At 40.7% G+C, this 3,135-nt stretch overlaps 1 non-coding gene across 1 annotated transcript; it reads right to left on the bottom strand.

Moving 5' to 3' along the window:
* Positions 1-303: 303 nt before the first annotated feature.
* On the bottom strand, positions 304-410 carry LOC141688653 (small nucleolar RNA R71). The gene has a single exon (XR_012562086.1). It is a non-coding gene; the product is annotated as a small nucleolar RNA R71 (small nucleolar RNA).
* Between the last annotated feature and the right edge of the window lie 2,725 nt (positions 411-3,135).

Genomic DNA, 3,135 nt, shown 5'->3' with positions numbered 1-3,135 from the left:
GCCATCGAGGCTAATACTTTTAAAATCAAGGTTAGCGCGATTAAGATGGTGCAGAACTTATTCCACTTTGGGGGTTCTCCAACGAAAGATCCCAACATGCACATTAGAGATTTCATCGAGATCTGTGACACTTTCAAATTCAACAATATTTCTGAAGATGCTGTTAAGCTAAGGCTTTTCCCATTCTCTCTAAGGGATAAAGCTAAGTGTTGGTTGCATTCTCTACCACCAGGCTCCATTACTACTTGGGAAGATCTTTCTCAGAAGTTTCTTACTAAATTCTTCCTTTTGGCAAAGACAGCTGCAATCAGAAATGCTCTTACTTAATTTGCGCAGCAATCGGTAAAATCTTTATGTGATGCTTGGGAGCATTATAAGGAGATGCTTAGGAAGTGTCCTCATCATGGGATGCCTGACTGGATGATCATAAATTGCTTTTATAATGGTTTGGGGGCACAGTCTAAACCCATGCTCGATGCAGCATCGGGTGGAGCCTTATGGGCTAAGAGCTATGATAAAGCTTATGAGTTAATTGAAATGATGGCTGCTAATGAATACCGGAATCCTTCTCAGAGATTACCTCAAGGCAAGGTAGCAGGAATTCTGGAGGTTGATGCAGCTACTCCTATAGCTGCTCAGCTTAAGGCTTTAACAATGAAGGTGGATTTCTTGGCTAACTATGGAGTTAATCAGATCACAAGTGTTTGTGAGCTTTGTGCAGGTGCACATGAAACTGAGCAGTGTGTTATTTCTAGTGAATCATCTCAATTTGTGAGCAACTTTCAGAGGTCGCACCAACTAGTTCCAGCCACTTATCATCCCAATAACCGCAATCATCCTAACTTCAGCTGGAGTAATAATCAGAATGTGGTGCAATAGCCTTATCAGCAGTATCCAGTAAAATAATTCAACCCTCCTGGTTTTCAACAACCGCAATATGCACCAAGACAACAACTCCAACTTCAACAACTACCACATGGAAGTACATGTCAATCTAATGAAAAATCTGAATTGGAGGAGTTGAGGCTAATGTGCAAGAGCCAAGCAGTTTCTATGAGGACCTTGGAAAATCAAATTTGGCAGATTGCCAATGCTCTGTTAAATCGTCAACCTGGTTCATTCCCTAGTGACAAAGAATTTCCAGGCAAGAGGGAAGCAAAAGAGCAGGTCAAGGCAATTACATTGAGGTCTGGGAAGGTTGCAAGCCCTGAAAAATCTCAAGTTCTAGAATCTGAAGTTGTGGCTGATGAAGATGTGTAGAAGGAAGAAAAAATGGAATCAAGGAAGAAAACTATGGAACACACTCCTCATAAGGGTAGTACAGGGAAAAAACAGGTCTATCCTCCACCTCCTTTTCCTAAGAGGCTGTAGAAGCAAAAGTTGGATAAGAAATTTGCTAAGTTCCTGGAGGTGTTTAAGAAACTTTATATCAACATACCTTTAGTAGAAGCTCTTGAACAGATGAGCTATGCGAAGTTCATGAAAGGTATTCTTCTCGGAATGTGAAGCTCGATGATTTAGTGACTGTTGCTCTTACGGAGGAATGCAATGTTGTGCTGCAACATAAGTTTCCTCCAAAGCTTAAAGATCCTGGAAGCTTCACTACTCCGTGCATCATCGGAAAATTGTCGTTCGACAAGTGTTTATGTGATTTGGGAGCTAGCATCAATCTGATACCTTTGTCTATCTTCAAGAAGTTGGATTTACCTGATCCAAAGTCTACATTTATGTCCTTGTAGTTGGACGATCGCTCTATTACATATCCACGAGGCATTGTGGAGGATGTCTTGGTCAAGGTGGACAAACTCATCTTTCTTGCTGACTTTGTAATTCTTAATTTTGAGGAGGATAAAAAGATTCCCATAATCTAGGGAAGACCATTCTTGGCTACTGGCCGAACCTTGATTAATGTGTAGAAAGGTGAAATCACTATGTGAGTACTGGATCAGGATGTGACTTTTAATGTTTTCAATGCCATAAAATTCCCTACTGATAAAGAGGAGTGCTTAAAAGTGGAATTGGTCGATTTTATAATTACTTCAGAACTTGATCAAATGTTAAGGTCTGATGCTTTAGAGAAAACCTTGATGGAGAATTCAGATAGTGAAGATGATGAAGGTGATGAGCAGTTGCAGTATTTAAATGCTTCTCCTTGGAAGTGAAGGCTGGATATGCCTTTTGAATCTCTTGGATTGTCAGAACTAAAAAATACTGAGGGGCGTCTCAAGCCATCTATTGAGGAAGCTCCTACACTCGAGCTTAAACCTTTGCCTGAACACTTGAGGTATGCATTTTTAGGTGATGCACCTATTTTGCCTGTTATTATTACATCTGACCTTTCAGGTAGTGATGAGGAAAAGCTCTTGAGAATTCTGAGAGAGTTCAAATCGACAATTGGATGGACTATAGTAGATATCAAGGGAATCGGCCCTTCTTATTGCATGAATAAAATTCTGTTAGAGGAAGGAAGTAATCCGACTATTGAGCAACAGAGAAGGATAAATCTGATCATGAAAGAGGTTGTGAAGAAGGAAATTCTCAAGTGGCTAGATGCAGGGATCATTTATCCTATTTCTAACAGTTCTTGGGTAGGCCCAGTTCAGTGTGTGCCAAAAATAGGAGGCATTATTATGGTTGCTGATGAAAAGAATGAGCTCATTCCTACTCGAACAGTCACGGGGTGGAGAGTTGATGGATTACAGGAAGCTGAACAAGGCCACGAGGAAAGATGACTTCCCTCTTCCTTTTATTGATCAGATGTTTGACATGTTGGATAGGCATGAATACTATTGTCTTCAGGATGGCTATTCGGGTTATAATCAAATTTGCATCGCTCAGAAGATCAGGAAAAGACTACCTTCACTTGTCAGTTTGCACTTGTCTGTTTGGTACTTTTGCTTTCAGAAGAGTTTCTTTTGGGTTATGTGGTGCACCTGCCACATTTCAGAGATGCATGATGGCCATCTTCTATGACATGATTGGTCAGAATATGGAGGGGTTCATGGATGATTTTTCTGTGTTCGAGGATTCTTTCGACGAGTGCTTGCAAAATCTTGGAGCAGTTCTTAAAAGGTGTGTTGAGACCAATTTTGTTCTCAAGCGGGAGAAATGTCACTTTATGGTGCAACAGGGCAT

This window comes from Apium graveolens, chromosome 9 (genome assembly GCF_009905375.1).
Source record: "Apium graveolens cultivar Ventura chromosome 9, ASM990537v1, whole genome shotgun sequence".
In the NCBI taxonomy this organism is placed as follows: Eukaryota; Viridiplantae; Streptophyta; class Magnoliopsida; order Apiales; family Apiaceae; genus Apium; species Apium graveolens.
Note: the sequence above shows the minus strand (reverse complement) of the source record. Positions and strands in the feature narration are given on the sequence as shown.